Below are 26,992 nucleotides of genomic sequence, written 5' to 3'. Positions count from 1 at the left end.
ACATTGCCACTCAGGTGTAGGGGGCTACTATCAGGGTCAACAACTACTGGGGCACTATGTAGGGATTTGGGCAGCAAGATTTCGGTTCACGTTGCACTTGAACTTCTGCATGTCAGTACAGTTAGGGAAGCAGGATTCTGGAATGGAATTCCAGAGTCTAGCGGTTCTGGGGAAGAAACTACTGGAGTAGAAAGATCTTTTACATCTAGGGATCTCTACAGTGTGGGGGTGGGATTTAGCTGCCTGTCGGGTTTGTCGAGGGTGTCTGCGTCGTGGGGGCACAAGTGTTTGCAGTTCGTCAGAGCATTCACCATTGAAATACTTGTAGAACAAGCAGAGGGATGCAACGTTTCGTCGATGGGACAGAGGCTGAAGCTTAGATGCAAGTTCAGGGCCTATCAGGTTGGCGACTCTTTTTTGAACCTTGTCTAGGAGCGAGAGGCTAGTAGTAGACGCACCAGCCCAGATGTGACAACAATACTCCATACATGGGCGAATGGTGGCCTTATAGAGATACAGGATACTTTCAGGTGTCAGTAGTTTTCTAGCACGGTAGAGAGAGCCTACTTTTTTTGCAGCGGCCCTGGCAATGTTTTCAATATAATTGTTCCAGCTCATGTCTCCTGTGAACATTAGGCCAAGCAGTTTGAAAGATGTACTCTCAGACAGGGAGTCACTGGCCATTGCTATTGGTGGCAGAGAAGGTTTCTTGTAGTTATCGAAGGAAACCAGTTTGGTCTTGGCAGCATTGAATGTGACCATCCATTTATGTCCCCATTCCACTACAGATTGGAGGTCATTCTCTAGTGTTTTTGCCATTTCTTTAGATATGTGTTCATTTGTTTTCCTGTCATGCCTGTTATAGAGTGTAGTGTCATCAGCATATATACCCATCTCAGAGGCAGTTTTGTCGGGGAGGTCATTAATAAATATCAGGAACAATAGCGGTCCAAGAATAGACCCCTGAGGCACTCCTGCATTTATATCACACTGTTTAGATGTTCGACCGTCGAGGACAACCTGGATTTTTCTCTTATCTAAGAAGGATTTAATTATGCTAAGTATTCTACCAGTGATACCGTATGATTTAATTTTCCTGAGGAGATCCTTGTGCCATACCCTGTCAAAAGCCTTAGATATATCTAGAGCTACCGCTCTGCCCTCCCCGGCTTTGTCCAGTGAATGGTATATACATTCAGAGATTACAGTGAGGATGTCAGCTGTGGAACAGGCTTGTCTAAATCCATATTGTTTGTCAGTCAGAAGTTTAGCATCTGTAAGGTGCCGGATTAGAGCATGGTTAATTATGGTCTCAAATATTTTGGCGAAAAGTGGGAGGAGGCTAATGGGGCGATAATTTGATGGGTCAGTTCTTTCGCCAGAATTCTTGAATATTGGTACCACAGAAGCGGTTTTCCAACAGCCCGGAAAGCATGTTTCATTAAGGCATTTGTTGTAGAGTTTGGAGAGAACTGGAGCTACTTCGGCTGAGCACTTTTTAATAGCACAGCTGGGATGAGATCAGGTCCACATGCTTTTGAAGTGTCAAGATTTTTTATGATAGCATGTACCTGAGCAGAGGTGATTTTTAGATCGTCTAGCGTGGTATCTGTCCACAAAGGAAAGTCAGGCAGGGGGTGGTTGGAAGGGTCCAGTGTGGAGTTCGAGGCAAACCGGCTGGCAAGCATATTAGCTTTGTCGGTTGCTGAGCAAACAACCTCGTGATTGTTGGTTAGTGAGGGAATTGTTGATTGCCCATTATTTACTACACTGTTGTAGATTTTCCAGAAGTCACGATTTCCTAATTTTTGTGCTTCGATGCATTTTTTAGTGGTTTCAGTAAATTCTCTCTTGGCTTTTGCTATTTCTTTCTTAACGTTATTTCTAGCTTCTATGTACTTCTGTTTGTTTGAACTGGACTTATGTCGGTTAAATCTGCGGTATGCATGCTGCCTTTGAGCAATGGCAGTTGCACAAGTCGAAGTAAACCATTGGGGAGAGTGGGGCTTGCTATAAAATTTCCGCACGGAAATATGTGCTTCAATTGCTGTTTCGAACCATTCAGTGGTCTCATTTGCGCACTGTTCGACAGGAAGAGAAAAAATATTTCCCCATGGGGCATCTCTGATAAGATCTCTGATGGCTTCCCAGTTAGCCTTTTTATAATATCTCGTTGTTTTGAGCACTGGCTCTTCAGTTTTGGGTCTAGAATTTAGGGCGATTTCTACCATTATCACTGCATGGTCAGTGTTCCCGAGTGGGCTGTTAGCATTTGTTGTACAATCATCGGGAACTGTAGTCAGAAACAGATCTAGAAGTGATGCTTGTTGTTCTTGCTGGTCAGGAAAACGGGTTGGAAATGTAACCATTTGTGATAGAAAGTGAGATATAGCAAAACTATGTGTTGTGCTGCCCGCTGCATCTGTGTGAGTAGAGAATCCAAGCCAGTTTTTGTGGTGAACATTAAAGTCACCAAATACATGGACTTGGGCGCTAATGTCGTGGGAGAGTGCTGTGTCTATACTGTCAGAGACTTTGTTTATTATGGTGCAGTCCTGGGTCGAGGGAGAGCGGTAGAGAAAATAAAAGTAGCTAATGTTGTGTTGTATGTTTAGTCTAAAGCACATAAAGGCTTGATCATCCGTTTCTAGGTTTGTTTCTCTAGTCAGGGGGAGGGTATTACGAATGTAGACTCCAAGTCCGTGCATATGTCTGTCAGAGTCCTTACGGCAGAGTGGGAGATAGCCAGGCATGTTAAAGTAGTTAAAGGGGATGGAGGAGTGTAGGTTAGTCTCGCTTAGTGCTAAGATATCCGGGGTATTTGTTAGGAGAAATGCTTCAACATCAGCTAAATTAGTTCTAAGCCCACGGATGTTAGTGAATGCAACCCTCAAGGGAGGAGGCAAGTTGAATTTGTTTGTCCCTAGGCCTGGTTTAAGCTTATTTTTTGATTTTAGTGTCATCATGTTTTTAAAGAGTTTCAGTTAGGTGAGGGGGAGCTGAACAAGAGGTTATGCAGGATATCAGACATGCAACACAAGTAGACCAATTGGCTGACCTTTCTTCAACTAGGACTGTGGCCTCAGGAAAGCCCATCGGGGATGAGTGCAGGGTCCCTTTCCATGCGCGACATGGCACTACAAACAACCCGATATTATACAACTGTTGATGGAGCAGCCGCTCTAAGCGCTACCAAAGAGTTAGGGTTCCTGTACTACCAGTCGGAAACAGCAGCCAGGAACTGTCAATCCGGTACCCTCAGCCCATCAGAAGAAGATCACCCAATTTAATTGCACAGGCATGCATGGTACTCAAGCACTCCCAAGTGCCCAGTTATGAGGGGTGGGATGCGTCGGGAGTGGGGGAATGGCATTCAATGCCCTAGACAAGAAACAAGATCTATCACTAAGTGTTTTGTCGATTCACCGGTGATAGTGTCTCTACGCCTGACTAATAGGCAAAGAAGGAGTATGGAAGCCGACGATAGACAGAGTCTACCTACTCCTTAAGCAATTTAGGTTTGCAGACCGGTAATTTGTTTATAAAACGTCAATGTTGAAAAGTTGCTATGGTACCTAACAGCCAATCAGAAGAACTCGCCTCTCACATTCCTTACATATTCTGAGAACTTTTGAACATTAGTCATTTTATTATAACTTTTGTTTTAATGAACGAAAATTAATAATTTTTTTTTCAAAATATAACTGAGAAGCGACCTATAAACTGTAAAAATTGTTGGAAATCCGTCGCAAAATGAGTGAACGGTGAAGCTTTAAAGCAGTTCTAAATGAGTAAAACTAACACTTAACGATATATTTAAACACTATCGTGTGTGCATGATAAAGGTTTTCTGTATTTTTTTATAATTAGGTGGGATTTGCACCAAACATTTATTTTTTTATGGTCAAAGGCAACATTAATTTTACCATTTTGGAGTTCAATGTATTCTCTGGAAACGCAGATTTTCTTGTCTTTCCCTCATCTTAACACTATAATGAAACAGATACTTTCAATCCAAGAAATAGCAAAATAATGTTTCATTTTTGTAAAAAAAAAAAAAAAAAAAAAGAAAAAAAAGTTCCCTATCCGTAAACTAGAAAATTATGAACTAGATCTTCTTAAGCTTATTTATAAAAATGGTGATTATATTTTCAGGTTCCTTTTTATTTTGACTTTTGCGTTTATGATGAAACTTGCCATAATTTACTATCTTTTTTATTTTTATATTTTATTTTAAAAATACTAATAGGGCTACCCGACGTTGTTTGGGCAATAATTAATAAAATATGAGAGTTAAAACGTGTGTGTAACATATTTCTGTAAAAATATCTTTCTATATGCTCGGATACCCGCTTTGTAGACACCCTTGGAATAAGTGAATGTTGTAAGAGCAACTATTTCTTAAGGTGTTTAAAATTTTTCAACTAAAGTGACTGAAATCTATCTAGATTATATGAAAGTTGATACTTACATTGTTATACATAAAAATTGAAACAATTACAAAATATCATAATAGTTAACATTTGTTTAATTGGTTTAGGGGATGGGGGTGCAGGAGAGTGATCTGATTCAAATTCACAAAGAAGTTCACCGGCGACATGGTGTCAGCCCCCGAGATGATGAAGAACCCCTAACTTGGTGTGCACCATCCCTAAGTGGGTAGTTTATGCTGCACTAAATATGACCTTAAACTTTGATCTTCACTTTGATAAATGAAGTGCACCATCATCATGTCATGGTTTGGTCATGATCGGTCCAGTGGTGTGGATTGAAGGAGAATATATATACATAGGTTATGGCATAGGTCTTTGACCTTAATCCGGAAAAACGGTGTGCACCATTCCTAGGTGGGGGGGGAGGACCATCATCATCCCAGGTTTGGTCATAATTGTACCAGTTGTGTGGGCTGTAGGAGAGTTGTACACACAGACAGACACACAGACACTTTACTACTTTATATATATAGAAGATGATGTGCACCATCTCTAGGTGGTGACCATCATCATACCAGGTTTGTTCATGATCTATCCAGTGGTGTGGGCTGAAGGAGAATATATATACATAGGCTATGACCTTTGACCTTTGACCTTAACCTTGAAAAATGGTGTGCACTATCCCCAGGTGGAGGAACATCATCATGCCAGGTTTGGTCATGATCGGTCCAGTAGCGTGGGTTGTAGGAGAGTTGCACACACACACACACACACACACACACACACACACACACACACACACACACACACACACACACACACACACACACACACACACACTGCAAAATAATTGAGAGAACAACCAGTCAAAACACGTGTGCTACATATTAGGGATCTTACGTTAATGGCGATTAAATTAGTGTTAATGGCGATTAAATTAGTGTTAATTTTTACAAAGGTCACATTAAGTGCATGTCATGATATTTGCAAACAGAATTATTCCTAGAAATATGTAATGTAAAAGTTGAAACAAGCTGCAGCAGGTCAAACAGTAGACAAAACAGTCAAATGGTGATAAATGACGTCACATTTTCGAGCTGAGAGAAACAAAGGTTTTCAAATGTCTCACTCTGAAAGTCGTGTGAATAAGACATCGTCAATAATGTAGAAATAATCTAAGTGGAATGTTACCATGATCACTGTGTCCGCTTGGGTAACTCATGTCAGTTAAATTAAAAAATAAAGAAGTAAATAGTTAAGGAAACATTAGTCTCTTTCTCTCCTGAGTCAATTCTCTCCAAATAAAATATGGAAAAAAATCCAGCAAACGTTTTCTTGTGTTCTCTTTATTCATGAAATGAGACTTATTTCTATAGCAACCACGAGAGGAAAAGGTGACGATGAAAAGAAATGACTAAAAAAAGAGAGCCCCTATAAACAAGCTGAACGTATGAACAAAGAACACATTATTTTGTTAATGTGTAATGTTTCATTGTGGTCATCATAGCATCAGACCAAAAAGACGAAAAAATAAGGCAGTAATTTAATATGATTCCAATACAAGAGATCAGATACGAGCAAATGCGATCATTCAAGTTCTTGGGAACTGAAACAGCCTCCTTTTCTTTGATCTTCTTTGCCGATTTTTCGTTTTTGCTTTGCTCTCTTTTTCTTTAACCTTTGGTGGTGGTAATACATTCGATATGGCGAAGAAGATCCTATAGCATAAAGATTTTAAACTCCTACAGGATCTTCATAATAACTTTGTTCTTAACCCAAGTCAGTCATTTCTTGCTGATGTTTGTTGTAAGCAGAGTAAAAAGGTCTTTCTACTTACTAAGCATGGGCTTGGTAACATTTATCTTTGTTTACTTTGAATAGTACAAAAGAGAGCGTCCATTCTGATTCTCTTACTGGTACTGGCATCTGTTGGTGTTCAACTGGGATTAAAGCTACGATGTGGCTGCTCTTCATCCATGATCTTGTAACATGTCTCTGTCGCCAGGTTGTGTTATTGTTTGCAATAAACATGGATTAATTAGATGCCTCACTTCCACCTAATGGATAATCTATAGAATAGAAAGACAGTTTCATTGTCGCATTTATAACAACTTTATTGTGTTGACTTTGCTAACAACTAAATAAAAAGAGAAATGGAAGAGAAGAGTGCTAGTACAGCAATATGTCTATGGTTATGGACGGAGAGAAAAGGTTAGAAAATCAACGTGTTTGTAGATAAATGTTCCGTTAGTAGGGAAGGGAAAATCAGTTCATATATCTGTGTAATCTTGTTAGGAGCCAACGTATGGTGATCAGCCTTTCAACTTGTTAGACACAAAGATATTTATTATCACATAGACAATTTGTCGAAGACAAACATAAAATGAAGATATGAAACATGTGAAGGTGATACATAAGGGAAAGAATGACATACAGTAGTACCAAAGAAAGAATATGCTAATGACCAAATGCAATCGATAGATATATGTGTTACTGCGGAAAGAGAATACAGAATATGCATGTGCAATGTTATAAGTAAATATTACTGACATTCAGGTTGACTGTAGAAGTCTGGACGACTGTTATCAGAAACTAATGAACACGACGTCAGGTTTGTAAATACAATAAAAAGAAACAGCCGATCAGAGTACATCTGATAGCTTTGAAAGTCTAATCAGAAAGAGGATAATGTCTTTGGCAAGAATAATTCAGAGGAGATAACTCGGATATAATTAAAGGGAGATTGCTCAGATAATTTTGCCATTGAAATTCTCTGAAACTTACTTGACAATTATGAAAACATAAACATGTCCTTGATTAATCTTAATACTAAATGCGGAGTGGTGGTCAGGATGGATGATCTAAAGTGGAGTGGTGGTCAGAATGGATGATCTAAAGTGGAGTGGTGGTCAGGATGGATGATCTAAAGTGGAGTGGTGGTCAGAATGGATGATCTAAAGTGGAGTGGTGGTCAGGATGGATGATCTAAAGTGGAGTGGTGGTCAGAATGGATGATCTAAAGTGGAGTGGTGGTCAGGATGGATGATCTAAAGTGGAGTGGTGGTCAGGATGGATGATCTAAAGTGGAGTGGTGGTCAGAATGGATGATCTAAAGTGGAGTTGTGGTCAGGATGGATGATCTAAAGTGGAGTGGTGGTCAGGATGGATGATCTAAAGTGGAGTGGTGGCGAGGATGGATGATCTAAAGTGGAGTGGTGGTCAGGATGGATGATCTAAAGTGGAGTGGTGGTCAGAATGGATGATCTAAAGTGGAGTGGTGGTCAGGATGGATGATCTAAAGTGGAGTGGTGGTCAGAATGGATGATCTAAAGTGGAGTGGTGGTCAGGATGGATGATCTAAAGTGGAGTGGTGGTCAGGATGGATGATCTAAAGTGGAGTGGTGGCGAGGATGGATGATCTAAAGTGGAGTGGTGGTCAGGATGGATGATCTAAAGTGGAGTGGTGGTCAGGATGGATGATCTAAAGTGGAGTGGTGGTCAGAATGGATGATCTAAAGTGGAGTGGTGGTCAGGATGGATGATCTAAAGTGGAGTGGTGGTCAGAATGGATGATCTAAAGTGGAGTGGTGGTCAGGATGGATGATCTAAAGTGGAGTGGTGGTCAGGATGGATGATCTAAAATCGGTTTTACCTCATTTACAGATCGTACAGCTTTTAAAATCGCTATAGTAATAAATTAGCGTCCTCTTACTGGTACTGGCATCTGTTGGTGTTCAACTGGGATTAAAGCTACGATGTGGCTGCTCTTCATCCATGATCTTGTAACATCTCTGTGTCGCCAGGTTGTGTTATTGTTTGCAATAAAAAAAAAATGGATTTTTTCAATAAATACTGTCTAGGGTCCACTTTATTTATGGCGAAATGTATCATCATTGTAAATACGAAATACAAAACAAAGTTTTCATAATTTGTTTATGATCTTTCTAATTTCATGTTTAATCAGTATTGTTTAGTAAACGAAAGAAGACATTTTTAAAAAGATATAAAATGTAAATTTTAAAAGAAGGAGAGGTGTTACGATATACACTTTCAGATTTTAATTATTTTTATTTTAGAGTTACATTTAATATTAAATTAAACGATACACTTGTATTGGCGCCTCACCTCCTTTACAGATTTTATTGATAGGGACTTTTCAATCATCATAGTTCTTTTTCCTTTTTCTTTTGATGTGGATTTTGATAAGATGATGGTCGCGTCTTTGGAACGTACCAAACGGACAAAAATGTATGACTGCAAAAAATTAAAAACGATGTTAAGAGAATAAAATACATTTTAAAATATATTCACAAATTTATAAAAGATATTTTTGTGTTAGAGAATTATTTGTGCCAGTACTTGAAAAAATGTTCTCACTTACCAGATATTCAAAGTGAAAACACTGAATTAGCCTGTTTAAGAAATGTATCTAAATGTTTGATTTCTGGCACGATCAATATGCGTGTGGCAACGTGTAAATTCAGTAGGCAGTGTGATTTCAAAAGGCTGTGTGTGTATATGCTGGCAATTTTTTGTAGGTGAGTAAATTGATAGTAATCATTTGCTTACCCTGATAACTGTCCTGTTTTTGATACTCAGCTGTCGGATGAAGAAATGAAGTTGCTTTTTGAGTGAGAAGAAATATTTTGAATGTGGACGTAGTATACAGTACGTCCCATGCCCGTTAGTTTGACTTTTTGCTAAACGCTCGCCTGAAACCTCTTTTTACATGAAAAATGTAATTGCTTTTTTAAGTCTGTTTTTTTTTTTTAGGTGTGGGTTGCGTGTTTTCATCCACTCAACCAATAAATATATTTAATTAGAAGAAGTAAATCTTACAAAAACCCCAAACTTATTTTTAGCTACAATAAAAACAATTTATATGTTTAAAAACAATAAAAACAATTTATATGTTTAAAAACAATAAAAACAATTTATATGTTTAAAAACAATAAAAACAATTTATATGTTTAAAAACAATAAAAACAATTTATATGTTTAAAAACAATAAAAACAATTTATATGTTTAAAAACAATAAAAACAATTTATATGTTTAAAAACAATAAAAACAATTTATATGTTTAAAAACAATAAAAACAATTTATATGTTTAAAAACAATAAAAACAATTTATATGTTTAAAAACAATAAAAACAATTTATATGTTTAAAAACAATAAAAACAATTTATATGTTTAAAAACAATAAAAACAATTTATATGTTTAAAAACAATAAAAACAATTTATATGTTTAAAAACAATAAAAACAATTTATATGTTTAAAAACAATAAAAACAATTTATATGTTTAAAAACAATAAAAACAATTTATATGTTTAAAAACAATAAAAACAATTTATATGTTTAAAAACAATAAAAACAATTTATATGTTTAAAAACAATAAAAACAATTTATATGTTTAAAAACAATAAAAACAATTTATATGTTTAAAAACAATAAAAACAATTTATATGTTTAAAAACAATAAAAACAATTTATATGTTTAAAAACAATAAAAACAATTTATATGTTTAAAAACAATAAAAACAATTTATATGTTTAAAAACAATAAAAACAATTTATATGTTTAAAAACAATAAAAACAATTTATATGTTTAAAAACAATAAAAACAATTTATATGTTTAAAAACAATAAAAACAATTTATATGTTTAAAAACAATAAAAACAATTTATATGTTTAAAAACAATAAAAACAATTTATATGTTTAAAAACAATAAAAACAATTTATATGTTTAAAAACAATAAAAACAATTTATATGTTTAAAAACAATAAAAACAATTTATATGTTTAAAAACAATAAAAACAATTTATATGTTTAAAAACAATAAAAACAATTTATATGTTTAAAAACAATAAAAACAATTTATATGTTTAAAAACAATAAAAACAATTTATATGTTTAAAAACAATAAAAACAATTTATATGTTTAAAAACAATAAAAACAATTTATATGTTTAAAAACAATAAAAACAATTTATATGTTTAAAAACAATAAAAACAATTTATATGTTTAAAAACAATAAAAACAATTTATATGTTTAAAAACAATAAAAACAATTTATATGTTTAAAAACAATAAAAACAATTTATATGTTTAAAAACAATAAAAACAATTTATATGTTTAAAAACAATAAAAACAATTTATATGTTTAAAAACAATAAAAACAATTTATATGTTTAAAAACAATAAAAACAATTTATATGTTTAAAAACAATAAAAACAATTTATATGTTTAAAAACAATAAAAACAATTTATATGTTTAAAAACAATAAAAACAATTTATATGTTTAAAAACAATAAAAACAATTTATATGTTTAAAAACAATAAAAACAATTTATATGTTTAAAAACAATAAAAACAATTTATATGTTTAAAAACAATAAAAACAATTTATATGTTTAAAAACAATAAAAACAATTTATATGTTTAAAAACAATAAAAACAATTTATATGTTTAAAAACAATAAAAACAATTTATATGTTTAAAAACAATAAAAACAATTTATATGTTTAAAAACAATAAAAACAATTTATATGTTTAAAAACAATAAAAACAATTTATATGTTTAAAAACAATAAAAACAATTTATATGTTTAAAAACAATAAAAACAATTTATATGTTTAAAAACAATAAAAACAATTTATATGTTTAAAAACAATAAAAACAATTTATATGTTTAAAAACAATAAAAACAATTTATATGTTTAAAAACAATAAAAACAATTTATATGTTTAAAAACAATAAAAACAATTTATATGTTTAAAAACAATAAAAACAATTTATATGTTTAAAAACAATAAAAACAATTTATATGTTTAAAAACAATAAAAACAATTTATATGTTTAAAAACAATAAAAACAATTTATATGTTTAAAAACAATACAAACAATTTATATGTTTAAAAACAATAAAAACAATTTATATGTTTAAAAACAATAAAAACAATTTATATGTTTAAAAACAATAAAAACAATTTATATGTTTAAAAACAATAAAAACAATTTATATGTTTAAAAACAATAAAAACAATTTATATGTTTAAAAACAATAAAAACAATTTATATGTTTAAAAACAATAAAAACAATTTATATGTTTAAAAACAATAAAAACAATTTATATGTTTAAAAACAATAAAAACAATTTATATGTTTAAAAACAATAAAAACAATTTATATGTTTAAAAACAATAAAAACAATTTATATGTTTAAAAACAATAAAAACAATTTATATGTTTAAAAACAATAAAAACAATTTATATGTTTAAAAACAATAAAAACAATTTATATGTTTAAAAACAATAAAAACAATTTATATGTTTAAAAACAATAAAAACAATTTATATGTTTAAAAACAATAAAAACAATTTATATGTTTAAAAACAATAAAAACAATTTATATGTTTAAAAACAATAAAAACAATTTATATGTTTAAAAACAATAAAAACAATTTATATGTTTAAAAACAATAAAAACAATTTATATGTTTAAAAACAATAAAAACAATTTATATGTTTAAAAACAATAAAAACAATTTATATGTTTAAAAACAATAAAAACAATTTATATGTTTAAAAACAATAAAAACAATTTATATGTTTAAAAACAATAAAAACAATTTATATGTTTAAAAACAATAAAAACAATTTATATGTTTAAAAACAATAAAAACAATTTATATGTTTAAAAACAATAAAAACAATTTATATGTTTAAAAACAATAAAAACAATTTATATGTTTAAAAACAATAAAAACAATTTATATGTTTAAAAACAATAAAAACAATTTATATGTTTAAAAACAATAAAAACAATTTATATGTTTAAAAACAATAAAAACAATTTATATGTTTAAAAACAATAAAAACAATTTATATGTTTAAAAACAATAAAAACAATATATATGTTTAAAAACAATGAACACAATTTATATTTATATTTATATTTGGAAATTTAAAAATGTTTTCATAAATATCTAGAAATATATATAAAAAAAAAACAAAACTGGTCGCGTTGAAGCACAAGTTTCCGCTGTAATCTCATAACGGATCATTTGCCTCTTCTCTGCACATCTCTCCATCTTTCCTTATCCTTTTTTCACCATCTCTCATCTTTCTCTCTCTGATTTAATTATTTACATCATTCCATTCTCCTTATCATTTCTCTTACCACCACCATTTGATTCACGCTATTCGCCCTTTCCTCAGATGAAGTGTACGCGGAAGCACGAAAACAAGATAACAAATGACAAGTTTCAGTAGTATACTAAACGACCCATTGTCTAGTCTCCCTAGACGACCTAACTGGTCATGGCTTGTCCAGCCCATCAATAAAGGTGGCAAAAACTACCAGTAATTATAGTTATTTATTTCTGGATAATTTTTATGCACTCTTGGTCATCCATCTCTCTCTCTCTCTCTCTCTCTCTCTCTCTCTCTCCTCTTTCTTCATCCACTCTCATTTCTCCCTCTCTCTCCTTTTTCTTTTCCATTCTTTATCCTATTTGTCTTCTTATTTCTTTCCACTCTTCACCCACTATTCGCATGAATCGCTCTTTAGTTACGTAATAATTGTGTGATGCACACGACACCTTTCATGACATCATCCAATGTGCACGACACATTTTATAACCTCATCATATATGATCATTTACAAAAAATTACGCAATTTCTTTTTGTGACGTAATCAACTGTGCACGAATGAAAACAAAATAAAAAGCACACATACACATTATGAGGAACAAAATATATAATATACCATAAAATGAAATCCGCTGGAGACAGAATGTGTGAAAAAATACAAACGAAAAACAAATTAAAGAATAAATACTGAAAAACAAAATATTTGAATCAATGAATGTCTTTAGAAAAAGGGAAAAATTTTAATTTATTGAAATAACCGCAAAACAGAAAAAAAGTAGACCCGCAACGAAATGTTTTGGCACGTTGCATAACTGTTTGAAAAAAATAAAAAGAATTATGCGACGCGTGTGACAAAGACGTTAAGTTTTTCAATTAAAGGAGAACGGGCATTTTTTTTTTATTTTCATACCAATAATTATTTTCTTCTGCTTTTTGTTTTCACTGTTTAAAAACAAATTTTCATTGCATTTGAGTTTCAGTTCTAATATTATACAAATTAATTAGAGAAAAAGCAAAACTCTGGTGAGAAAGAAAAGAATTGTTTATCAGTTTCAGAATTTCAGGGAATAAGAAATTCTGATGACAAATGTTTGAATTTACTGTTGTGTTGGTAAATCCGCCGACAACATCTTGTAAATGGGAATTCGGCCATCTGGCTTTTGTAATCGGCACACGTCTTTTCAGATGAATGGACAGTGATATATTCCATAGTTTGGGGACTGTCAGTATCTTCATTTTTCATCGGTGTTATAATTCCTAACAAGGGATATTTATTTATTTATTAGCTAATAATTTAGCTAATAACTGCGTTGAAATATGCGAATTGCAGGCCACACAGCACAGAATGTAGTAGTAGAAATAAACCTTTTGTTTTTATTTGGAGTGATGCAGAAATATGATAATAAACAAACGTATGGTTATGTACTGCATAAAAAAGTAGTTGTACATTAATGTCTAATTACATGCAATAATGTATATGGCAGTTTATGTAAGAGGAGAAGTTGTGTTTTCTGTATCTGTAGCGACGACGGGCCCAAAAATATGTTTGATAGTGACGCCATAAACCATTTTTAGTAACTGTTCGTTTATAAAGTAGGATAACTGTATTCTAGAATATGAGAATAGTGAGGGCTTAGGCAAGCGGATTGATCGGAAATATGCTGGGGAGACTTATTTAGATAGCAGAAAATGGAAAGATTATATGGTATGTTTATGTAGTAGCCAGTTAAGTAATGTTGATGTAATAACCAGTTATAGGCGGCGCAAGCGCATTAGTGTAGGAAAATGTAGAATTTGTCCCGGTGTCAACTAGTAGCTACGAGAGACAAAGTAATGAGAGAGAAAAATAGGAACTTCAACGCCTTCCTTTGTAGATGTGGCGATAATGATGGTATTGCTCATCGGTTGTTATGTAGCATTTTATTATCACGAGTAAATGGAGCAGAAAGGGTGGTCGTAGGTTACATAAGATAGTGGCTATCAGGTTAGATGTATTAAATTTGTAGGTGGCATCTGTTGTTGAAAACCTATGCTACTTTGGTCCAGAAAGTAATTTCTGCAATCATTTTATCATATAGTAGATAGTAGGTAAATAACATTTATTTACGCGAAAGAAGTATTTAAATAAAGGGCTTCAACATAAATATTTTCATGTTTGAACGTTTTAAATGAATGCTTGTGAGGCTTTTGCGAGCATGATACAAGGCTTGAAAATACTGATTTTATAATAGAGATGCCGCGCGAGGGCTTGGAGTCAATATGGTTATTTTCTAATGGAAACAGTCTGTAATCCATGCATGGGAAATGCGAATACGCGCGTGCGTGTGTTCGTATTGTAAGAACAGTGGTTTGGAATATGAATATTTAAAAGAAGGTTTGAGTTCTTGTTGGATATCGTAAATTTCCACGATGGGTATTGTGGTTCACCTGTGTCCCGCGTGAAATCATAACGGGTGTTTTAACGTCTCACGAAGACAGATCTTTCTCGAACACGTCCTGCACTTGAGAATTCGGAGAAAAACTTTGACTGTTCTGTGACATTTTTGGTGATGTTGTTTTACGTCTAAATCGACGGAGTTTGGCGTATGTGATAATCACGGGCAGAGGTGATAATTACTTGTGGAACTGCTTCCTGGACTGTTTAAATTTTGGCGGGTTAATCTTTATATACCGGCATTCTCAAACGTTCTAGCCTGTTTATTGTATTCATACGCAAAGGAGCGTAACAGTTTCTTTTCTTTTATGTATGCGTGGGGTAGTATCATAACACCATGTTCCTACACACGCGTAGGCGTTTCAAAGCGGTGATCACTGTGAAATGTCCCTGACTGTCATTTATTCCGGCCGGACGTAGCGGGTCATGAAAAGGGTTTTCAGCTGAACCTTTTGTGAGAAAAGAAAACATTAGCAACGACTAGCGACCGACGATCAACCTTGGAGACATCCTGGAGAGCGAAAGTTCAGTTTTAGTGAAAATCCGTTGGTGTGAAAATCGGATTTTCACACAGACTTCGCACATTTTGTTCACATTGGAGCTAAAACTGACGATACATGCGTGATTTCAATGCCCACATACATTTGAGAGGTCCGAGACGATGTTATAGTTGTGATATCGCGGTTGGGGATCGTAATCAATTTGTTAACACACCGAACTGTGGACAAGAGTCCGTGAGAGCGGCAAAATTACAAAATGCATTTAGAAACTTTCTACACAAAGACAACATTGTAACTTTTACTCGGGATAGTTATTTTTATGCAAAAATAACAACCGTTGAATTGTTATTCATTTTCGTACTTGAAGGTGATTTTTGCCCCTTAGTAGTACAACTTGGATGATCAACGCCGAACGATTGCCCTCGTGAACGATTGTACAATGTGGGGAGAATGGTAATCTGACGGATCTGGACGCTTTGAAATCTATGGTTTATCTTATAAATTTATATATATTCTTCCCCAAAATACTTTGCTAATTTGTACTAACTTCAAAATGAATAGATAAATAAATAAATAAAAAATGATGTAAATCAAGAATTCATAGTATGTATATATATATATATATATATATATATATATATATATATATACTAGCATGGGTGCCCGGCGTTGCCCGGGTGTTTGGAGGTGTATGCTGAGCAAAAAAAAGGGGGTAATTTTTTAAACTTTGACCCCTATTATGACCCCTGAAAATTTATTGTTTTGGGCTCAAATCAAGTTATTAAGTTAGATTCATGTCCACGGAAGCTATATCTAAAATTTAAAGTGTGTAGACCCAAAATTGTCGGAGAAGTTTGGTAGAGTTCTCAAAGCTCAAATCGTTGAACTTTGACCCCTTAATCGCCAAATTTCTGGCTAAAAACCGATCACATAGATTTTTCCAAATCTCAGTACCCTGTATATCAAATTTCGAGTCTGTAGACTAAAAATTGACAGAGTTATTTCGTAGGGAAATGTACACAGACACACACACACACACACACACACACACACTTTCACTTTTATAGATATATAGATTTAAAATTTGAGTCTGACAGAATGACAAAATTATATTGCAAACCGATATATTAAACAAACGAACTTCAAAGAGACAAATGAACACATAAGTAAAAACAATTTGTATTAGAAAACATTTATTATTCCACGTCTTTTTTTTACAGACCTGACGACTGAGGTTCGCTCTTAATAAAAATTGTTTTTTATAGTCTTAATTTTGACTTCCTTTTTCATAAAAAACTAAAAAAAAAATCAAGAAAGAAAAGAAATTTAATTTTATTTTTTCATTAATTTCTTTCTGTGCAAAGCAATTCTTTCAAACTTACTCTGTTTCCAAAATGTTTTTATTTTATTCCCCTCCCCCTTCATTCATTTTCCTCCGCATCCTGGCAAGATTACTGTACACATAGATTCGAAAAAATAGTCAAAAACAAATATATAAATAAATGTTATCAAAGGCAAGATAAGTTACTTTTCTACCTAACTGGATATCTTTTTTGTGTTTTTATTCAATGTAATATATTTATTCAGCTCGAAAAACATACAGTGTTTACCGATGTGTTGGAAAATTCAAGATGGCGTCTCACACCCTCTTTAACACCGTAAGTTTGGGAAAAGGTGTTATAAATAAAAAAAACTATACAAAATACTATTAAAAACCCGCCGAATATATGTCAACCTATGTCACGGTAACATATATTGAGCGAGTTTTTAACAGTATTTTAACAGGGCACATCGTAAAAACTGACCCATTAATTTTCCTGAAGTAAAAACTATATAGTTTTTAAACTTTTAAAACTGTACATTATAAAAAGAAAACTGTTCGAGTGATTTTTTTTTTTTTTTTTTTTACATGGGTGTCACCACTTATCAAGGCCCAGAGGCCACTCAAGGATAAGGGTTAATAGGTATACATTAGTCATTGTGATTTTAGCATAGTAAACAGTGGGAATTTTGTAACTTGGATTACTTGAAAAAGAAAACTGTTCGAATGATTGAAAATGAAAACAAAATAACAATGTAAATATATTGATAAGAAAAAAACAAAAACAAACGAAGTTTCCGTTTCAGGAACCCGAGTTTAATTTTATGTCGTAATCATTCAACTCGTTAGCAGTTTTATTCAGCGATTAGGGATAACCATACGATACGACATATCTAATTACCAAAGCGATTTTTTTTAAAATTTTTTTAATGAACCAATTTTTTTAAAGCCAACACTTTAGTTATTTTGAGAGCGTGCAACTGCACCCGAAAGGTTGATTAAGAAACTCCAAATCCTTTTATGACTCGGAAAAAAAAGGGCTTTTTATCGGCTTAAATGATAAACTAATGTTAAATATTAGTATTTGCCATCGATTCTGAAATAAAATGAAATCCTGACATTGTGATCATTTTTGCAGGTGTTATGTGCCAAATATTGAAATAAGAATGTTTAAATTCAATTATTGTAATTTAAGTCTTTAATTTTAAAGTCGATTTTATTTATAAAATGTCTTTTTAGAAATCAATCTCAAAAACAATCTGAACAATAAATCTCTTTTGTTATGGCTAAGTTTTTGTCAAGGGTAGAAATTATAATAGACAAGTATTCATCCATGATGACATTTTACCGATTTCCTGGTTTACAGGTATTCTTGCTAAATTTCTTCGAAAGAATTGACATAAACAATACTTCAACTAAATACGTATATTTCATGCAATAATGACTTTTATTTCTTCTGACTTTTCCTAAACTAAACATAAAACATCGGTTAGGGTTAGTTTAACATTCTGTAAAAGTACCTTCCGTTTTTTTTTGTTTGTTTGTTTTTTGTACTTCTGCAGAGAAGGTAAAAAACCGATAAAAACTGGATATATTTTTCGTGTTTTTATTCAATTTAACATGTTTATTCAGCTCGAAAAGAATACAGTGTTTACCGATGTGTTGGAAAATTCAAGATGGCGTCTCACACATTCTTTAACACCGTAAGTTTGGGAAAAGGTGTTATAAATAAAAAACTATACAAAATACTATTAAAAACCCGCCGAATATATGTCAACCTATGTCACGGTAACATATATTGAGCGAGTTTTTAACAGTAATTTAACCGGTTTTTTATTTATTACACCTTTTTCCAAACTTACCGTGTTAAAGAGAGAATCGGCCGCCATCTTGAATTTTCCAATACATCGGTAAACACTGTATGCTTTTCGAGCTGAATAAACATGTTAAATTGAATAAAAACACGAAAAATTTGCCTTTGATAACATTTATTTGTTATATATTTGTTTTTTGGCAACTTATTCGAATCTATGTGTACAGTAATACAAACCCGAAATGAATTTAAGACCACGAGTGAAATGAGAAAAAGAAGTCAGCGGGTTTGGTTGCCATAACAACGTGACGGTAGTGAACGTGTGTGTGTGCGTGTGTGCGCGTATTTCGTGTAGTTTAGTTTCGCATAATAGTTTCGTATTTTTTTAATTTGTAAATAACAAGTTATTAAAAAATTAAACCCTTCCAAGATGGACAATAAATAAAGCCATAATATTTTATGGTAAAGGTAAGAGCGTAGAAACGATTGTTTTTTAGGAGATGTGATTATTGGATTAACCAATCAGAAATCGTCTGTGGCACACACACATCTCTGTTTTTATAGATATATAGAAGATAGATATAGATATAGATATAGATAGATAGAAGATAGAAGATAGATTAAATGTTAAATAGATTTTGTAAATAGTACAGTTGAAATGATTAGAATATTTCCAATATGTAATAAGGTCGAGGTAATTAGTTAAAGAGATTTAATATAATGTGATATGCAAATGAGCATAAGTCATTCGATATGGGGGTGGTTTGTAGACTAGTATATAAAGAAATTAGGCAAAGATTCTTATGTCTCCTATAACAGAAACATCCTAAAATGGGTTCTAATGTTTCTCTACCAGGAGAGATCTACCCTCTTACCTCCTTTATATTTCGTTGATGATGGAGAGCTGTACACACAGACAGAAACACACGAACCCTATTACTTTATAAAAATATATATATATATATATATATATATATATATATATATATATATATATATATACTGATCTCGATTTTTCTCCTGTAAAATCAGTCTCTATAGAAAATAATTAAGTACTTTCTGTGATCAAATGTTCAGTGCTCCGTTACTGAATTAGCTGACTTCGTCATAGCTGGGGTGAACCATGGTACTTAAAGCAAAACAGCTGTAATAGTCGATTTCTTATTAACAACAGTATGTTATAAACCAAATAATTAAAAATATCCCTGATATTTTTCTATCATAATCGCTTTCAAACCACACGCGAAGGCATTCTTCGTCTCATATACAGACTGTAAGGTATCTTTCGTTTCGTATACATATCGTTAGACACCCTACACATCACAGAGAGGTCATAAGCTGTCCTTTGTCCATATACGGCGCGTAAAGCATCTTTTGTTTCGTGTACAGATCATAAGGCATCCTTCATCCCATATACAAAGCGTATACAACCATTCGTCTCGTAATTACAGACCATTAACATGATAGTAATGTACGAATTTGTTTCAATAACATGAGAACATTTGAAAATCGTTTGTTGGTCCCCCGACAAAAGGAGGGTGGACCTGTAAATTCACTCTTATTCGTTCGTTCGCTCGTCTTGTCCGCACTTTTCTCAAAAACTACGCCTTGGAATTTTTTGAAATATTGCACAAACATTAAACATGATATGAGTAAAAAGAGTAACAGAATGGATTTTCCGAGAAAACTTCGGTCCCCCCCCCCCCCGGATATGCTTCGAGTTAAAATGGCTAAAATTGAAACCGTTGTGCTTATTGAAAACAATTGATGCCTTGGATTTTTCTGAAAAGTTGTAACTAACTGATTTCTATATAATTTTGTTTGTCTATACTGGCGATAACTCCTGGGTGTGCCCCAGGGACTCCATTTTTGGGACTATTTTACCATATTTGTCCAAATTTTTTCTGTGCATATCTATTTAGCAGTTTTGCATGGTGCTGAACTCAAATTTAAATATGTTAAGGCCTTGGGAACTTTTGGGGCTAAATGGGAAGGGGGCAAATGGTGGACTTAGTCATTTCTCTTTTTGCATGGTGATAGAACTCAAATTTACATATGTTAGGGCCTAAAACTGCACCGTTTGTCCATTTTCACCAGGATTTGATGTTCCCTGGGGACTTTGGGGGCTAAATAGGAGGGGAATGCTGAACTTAATCATTTTTTTTGCCTCATTCACTGTGCACTCACAGGCGACCATGCTTGCTTCACTTGTTTTCACTAAAACTTTTCCACAATACAACAACGTAAACTTAGAATTGTTACTCTTTAGTAAACATTGATATGTTGTCGAATAAATCATTGAAAATCACGAAGAGGAACCGTACTCATTAAAATTCACTTAGAACTGTTCGAAGAAGCAGCGGTAGTGAATGTTGTTTTTACATATTGATTCTCGTTTGATTAAATTGCTTCAATCAGCAACAATTCAAGAAATATTCAGTTCCAAACTTTTGCGCGTACTATAAAAACGCAAACACATATTCTTTCCCTCTTTTCTCATTTTCTTTTATATGCAACACACATGCGTGCGAGAGAATCCTGCTTTGTGACGAAAAACATTCATGAATCTCTGCAAGCCAGCGAAGTACACACAAGCCTCTCATCTAACACATATACACACAATTCGTAAATACACCCTCTTAACAGAAAAAAGGTACGCGAATACGTTCACAAATATACATGATTATCCCATTTACACACTTATAAATGCACATGGTGTCATCTTAAATGAACATATCTGTGATTAAAAAGTAGCACAAACCTGACCTCGTAAAACGTGCCGTCCGTTTCAAGGAAGGGATAAAGGAAAAAAATGACCGCTCTTGCTATGTATGGACTGATGGTCATGTGAAGTAACGAGAGTGTGGGGAAATATACAAATGAGATGTAGTCGATTTTTCAAATAAAAAGCCTGTATGTTAGAGAGTGAGTGTGTCTCTTTGACAGAAGTAAGTTTCTGACAAATGTGCGCTGGGGGTTGATACTGAGAATTGCGAGAAGGAGGGCATAACGATTGGCAATTCTTTCTTTGGACTTTGCTTTTTAATATTACCAACATATTTACCTACCTAAGTCCTTCTTAACGCACAAGGTGACAGCCGAAATATACATGTGTAATCATTTTCTCCCACACAATGCAATTCGTCTTTCATTAGAACGTGTGTGGGATTCTCTGGATTTCCACGTTTTACGAACTCTTTCGGTGTCTTAAGATATTAATAAAACATTTTTTGTGTAGATATATTTTGTTATTCTTTCTTTTAATATTGCCTTTCCATCCACAAAAAAAAAAAAAATATTAAAAAACTTTAAGTAAGTGTAACGACAAATTACTATCGTCCCGAGCCAAGAAAATCGATATTTGTTCACGATAAAGTTAAAAACCAAAATATTTGTTAACATTTTAAATCAACGAATCATCTAAAGTCATGTTGAACAAACATGAATAAGCGACTATTGAAATATTTAAATAGAAACGTGGGAAATTCGTAAAAATACCCGTATGTTGATTGACTGGAAAGTGACACATTTCCTTTGACTTTACTCATGACGGGTAATAATTCTAAGAATGTTTGCTATTTACGTCCACTCATGTGACATATCTTCTTCAAGCATAAGAATGTGATAAACAGAAAGGACGATGTATTGAACCAGTTTTGTGGTCTTTTGTTGTTTGTTTTATAAGAAGTGGGTGGAGATTTCATTTCGATCTGATTGAAACTAAGATCTACATATTACATTACTAGTTGTACAAGGTATGGCAAAAATATTATATATTTTTTTTATTACTAAGCTAATGTTCCCTTCTCATTAGTTATTAAATAAAAATGCAGGGATGGCGTCATTCCATTTCCTGCATTACTTCACTTGCCCTTAAACCTCCCTTTTATAATGATGTGTCTAGCAAGAGGGGATCAAGTACCATTTTAAAAGATTTTGGTATGATTTGATCGAGGATGGAACCACGGTTTCCCGGACCATTAGCGAATACGTTTATCATTATGCTAACTAAATAAGAAAAGATCAAGATTAAAAACTCGTAAAAACAATGCATTGAAACGTATTTTCACAATGTGCATAACAAAATAAAATGCATAAAATTCATGAAATAAATTATAATAACATTCACGACTCAGCGTCCAGATATTGTCATTTGGTCTGTTAATTTTTTTTTACATAGGCATCACCACTTATCAAGGTCCAGAGACTACTCGAGTATAAGGGTTAAGAGTGTACGGTAGTCAATTGTACAATATAGTAATCGTTAGTAATGGACATTCGGTAAATTTGTTAACTTAAGTGGAACGGCTCATCAAGAAATTGTTTACATTGGACTTGAAGACAGTCAGATTGTAGTCAGCTGGAAAGCAGGAAAACGGAAGATAGTTCCACAGGCATGCAGTTCTAAGAAAGAAGCTTTGTTCATGGAATCTACGTTTAGGTTTAGGCACAGGTAAAGAGTGGGGGGATTATTGATAGTGTTTACAGCTAGACAAGTGTTTGTTGTGAAAGTTTGGTGAGGAGAGATCATAGATTGAAGCTCAGTCGAGAACTTGCCATGAAAATAATGATAAAGCAGAGACAAACTCGCAACATCCCTTCTGTGAGATAGAGGTTACAGGCAAGAGAAAAGGACATCTTCTACGAGGTTAAGAAGTCTATTTTGAACCCTATCAAGGCAGGACAAGTCCTTTCTAGCAGCTCCTGCACAGATGTGGCAACAGTACTCCATCCTTGGACATACCTGGCTCTTATATAGATAGAGAATTGCATCAGCAGAAAGATATCACCATTTTTCCACTGGCCTTGGCAGCAGATTTAATGTACGTGTTCCATTTCAGATCAGGAGTAAAGATCAAGATCAGAAGCTTGTCAAAACATGAGACCTCCACAAGACGAGAGCCATTCATTTCAATTGATGCCAGATGGGGATCAGACCGTTGATGACGTAAAGATAAAAGCTTGGTTTTAGATGCATTAAAAGCAACCAGCCACTCCTTTCCCCATTGTACCACGTGCTCAAGATCAGAGGAGAGAGAATCGGAGAGAACTTGGTCGTTTACGGTCTTAGATGTGCTACCATAGATGGTCGTGTCATCAGCATAAATGTCTACAAATGATGTAAGGATGTGATTTGGAAGATCATTAATGTACATCAGGAAGAGAGTTGGACACAGGATGAACCCCTGAGGGACACCAGCATTAATACTGTGAGCTTCTGATTTCTGCCCATCAACTACTACTCTTATGAGCCTATTAGAGAGAAATGATTTAATAATTGAGAAGACATTTCCAGCTATACCATAGCTGGAGATCTTGTGAAGAAAACTTTTATGCCATATCCTATCAAAGGCTTTCGATATGTCAAGAGCCATTGCCCTAGAAAGGTTGTCTCCATCGAGAGATTCGCTAATCCTATGAGATATAACTGTAAATACATCTGCTGTAGATCTAGCAGAACGGAAACCATATTGCGTGTCACTAAGAAGGTTATTTTTGCTGAGATGGTTGATTACTTCTCTATTTAACACAGATTCCAGCAACTTACTCATGACGCACAGGAGACTTATTGGCCTGTACTGAGAGGGAGATGACTTATCAGCTGAATTCTTAAATACAGGGCATACTGATGAGATTTTCCAGGGTTATGGGAAGCAATTCTCCTTAAGACAACGTTTAAACAGTTTTTAAGTATTGGCGCTAGTTCTGGTTGAAGTTTTTTGAGTACTCTAATTGGAATACCGTTAATTACCGTTGGAAACAGATTTGTTAATGAGTCAGCATTACTTATTCAGAACATTTACAATGGCGCAAGTTAGAAAAATATGACTAATCTACAAAACAATGTGTTACAAATGACTTTTTTTATTGCCAACAAAACTTCCGCATTCTTGACTAATCTTCTACAACAGACAAGAGGAAACATAAAATGAAGATCGAAGATAAGGCTCTGATTGGATCAACGTTGATATGGCAATCCCATAGAGTGACTGCAATCCAACAAAATCTGGTAGTATTGTGAGATAATGCTGGGGCGTTCTAATGCTTTCGTCTCCACACCATGTCCGAAACCATAGTCTGATTAAATCTATATTGGGGCAATGCTACTGTACACACAGCCGTTATTGTATGAAATAATTAGCTGATCAACAAATGTAACTTTTTTGTAACAAAATGTATAGAACTCATGTAATACTAAAGATATATATTAGATTGACCAGGTGAAAATTCCACAGCGTTTTCTACATCAAACTATATAATTTACTCCTAATAATGATATTCCTTTCGAAATAATAAATGCTTCTCATGGTAAATATAATAAAAAATAACTCTTAAATATTATTTAATTAAATAAAACGAATATGCCAATTATCTATTCATTTAACATTTTAGCGATTTAATTATTATTAAGACAATATTTTCCTGCCGTAAAATAATTATCGGTTAAATAATCTTCAAATGAACAAAAAGGACATCACTTTTAAAATGTGTCTATTTAAAATTGTACTGGTTTAGTTCACGGGACGACAAAATTCGATTTTGAAACAATTCCTTTTAAAATTCGGAATCACCATTTTAGCAGATCGGAAGATCCGGTAATTCTTTTTTTGGTAGGCCAGGACGCTAGCTCGCCAAAAAGTACGTCACGCGCTAAATTTCATTCCGTCCTAAAAACAACTTTCTACAGAAAAAACAACAACATATTTTTACATTTTTATCTCGCGAATAAACAAAATTATATATATTAAAAACCGCGTTTATTATTTTTAAAATCCAACTACGGAGTTAAAGTCAATGTTTTCGATCGTAAAACAAAACTAATTTTTTTGATAAACTTCTGTGTGGCGTACCACTGAGTTATTTTTTCTAAGGAATAAAATTGAATAAAGTTTATTTTTACAAAAATGTTTAGACATTTACCTAGCTAATAAGCATAAAAATATATATGAAAAACCGCGTTTATTATTTAAAAAAAATCAAAATTATACACCGGGTATGAAGTTGACTCCAATTTTTTTTATGTATGTGAAATGTGATAATATGCGTGCATAAGGCGACTTAACGTATTATTATATAGATTAGCAGACCTCGGGGAAATTTCACCGTTGTGTCATTTATCTATTTTATAATATTGCTGTGCATTCTATAGGCATCCGGCGTTAATAGAGACTAAGACTTATTGTGCTGCCTTTGTTCAAATTTAAACATACTTATCTAAATACTTTAGTTAATGAAGTTTCAAAATATATCTGATATAGGGGACTTTCTCTAAAAGTCTTGTAGGAGTTTGTGATACATTTCCATTCTATGGACATCAAACGTGAACATATTGCACAATGTTTGGACAGAACAGATACTATACTTTAAACTATTTTTTTTATTTCGCAAAAAGAATTTCACAAAACAAAAAATTAGGAACACAGCCACCCAAAAAATTGGGGAGGAGAATCTATGGTAATCCTCGTCACTGTGTCTTTGATTGGTCTACGCTAATCCTAGCTAGATTTCTCATTCACCATTATACCGCAAACACACCCAAGGGTCGTCTTACTTAAGATTCATAAATAAAATCGTTCTTTTTCTTTCTTTCTTTCTTTTAAATAAAATATGTACATGTATTATATGTAGAAATAAAATTTTATTAAAAAAGTCGCTTATTAACTTGAAGACACAGAAAGTGTATTTTAGTTTAGTGCTTGAGCTTCGCATTTATACAAGAGCGCCATCACATTGAGTTAAAAAATGCTTTTTGTGCATTATATCTTCCGTGTTCAAGTGACCCTATCTTTTAAAAAAGGACGATAACGTACGTACGGGGGTAAATATGTCTTAACTTATTATTTTATAGATTAATGCAATGGGAGTACAATTATTATTTTGTTAACGAGTTGTAAAGCGCGCGCGAGAGCATTATATTCCATATTTAATTGTACTCTTTGAAACGTTGGTACTTGGTTCACAAGCAATGCCTGTAAATGGATAGATCTGTAATCATGGAGTTCCAGCCTGGTAGAAAAGGAGGAAAGAGAGAGAGAGAGAGAGAGAGAGAGAGAGAGAGAGAGAGAGAGAGAGAGAGAGAGAGAGAGAGAGAGAGAGAGAGAACAAAAACAATTACAAGGACGTCTTTCGGTGCACATTACTTGTGTATATTCATCGGTTTATCCACCGAAATCACACGGTGGACGTTTACATGAAGGACAAATAATTAAAAAAATAAAATAAATACAAAGCAAAAAAGAAATAAAAGAAAAACACCAGGAAAAAGAAAAAAAATATGAAAATATATACATATTATGGCTTGCGATGGAAATAAGTAAA

At 33.1% G+C, this 26,992-nt stretch overlaps 1 long non-coding RNA gene across 2 annotated transcripts in view; it reads right to left on the bottom strand.

Annotated features, from left to right (window-relative positions):
* Positions 1 to 5,393: 5,393 nt before the first annotated feature.
* LOC145293804 (uncharacterized) overlaps positions 5,394 to 26,992 on the bottom strand; it is a 96,376-nt gene continuing 74,777 nt past the window's right edge. The window contains exons 2-4 of one of the 2 annotated variants that reach the window (XR_013869772.1): positions 8,559 to 8,687; positions 8,146 to 8,224; positions 5,394 to 6,502 (exon numbers count right to left, since the gene is read on the bottom strand). This is a non-coding gene — a long non-coding RNA (uncharacterized LOC145293804). Of the gene's footprint in view, positions 6,503 to 8,145; positions 8,688 to 9,002; positions 9,431 to 26,992 lie in introns of those variants that run through there. The other variant, XR_013869773.1, reaches the window with a different exon arrangement.

The sequence above is a fragment of the Euprymna scolopes genome, chromosome 15, assembly GCF_053919585.1.
Source record: "Euprymna scolopes isolate OS-2025 chromosome 15, ASM5391958v1, whole genome shotgun sequence".
Taxonomy (NCBI): Eukaryota; Metazoa; Mollusca; class Cephalopoda; order Sepiida; family Sepiolidae; genus Euprymna; species Euprymna scolopes.
The sequence above is the reverse complement of the archived record's forward strand: the minus strand, read 5'-3'. Positions and strand labels throughout refer to the sequence as shown.